This window comes from Trichechus manatus, unplaced genomic scaffold (genome assembly GCF_000243295.1).
Source record: "Trichechus manatus latirostris isolate Lorelei unplaced genomic scaffold, TriManLat1.0 scaffold00117, whole genome shotgun sequence".
In the NCBI taxonomy this organism is placed as follows: domain Eukaryota; kingdom Metazoa; phylum Chordata; class Mammalia; order Sirenia; family Trichechidae; genus Trichechus; species Trichechus manatus.
Window position 1 is genome coordinate 4,786,661 of NW_004444053.1, and position 446 is coordinate 4,787,106.

Consider the following 446-nt stretch of genomic DNA (forward strand, 5'->3'; position numbering starts at 1 on the left):
TCTCCAGCTCTGGGGAGGCTCACTGCCTGCAGGCACAAACCCCGCAGTGCCTCGCGCGGCGTGGGGGGGAGGGGAGGGAACGGAAGAAATTGCCACTCAGCCCTTTCAGCTAAGACCATCCAGCAGGCGCCCCGGCGAAACATCTGGGCAATTTAAGTCGCGTCCACTCTAGCCGGTGGCACTGGCACGTGCTACGCTTGTCGCCGCAACTGTGTTGGAAATTCCCGCGGAAGGCACCCCCCCAAACGCCGCAATCTGTGCTGGCCCAGCCGGGTGCACGCCCCCCGCGTCCCGCTCGCCCGGCCGCGCCGCTTGCAGCGGCTGAGACGTGGACAGATGTTTACTGCTTAGAGTTGGAACCACCAGGGAGAAGAAGCAACAGGCGCCGCGCGCCGCGCAGAGCTGCACGGGCTCTGGGCTCCCGGTCGGGGGTGCTAGCGGGCCGG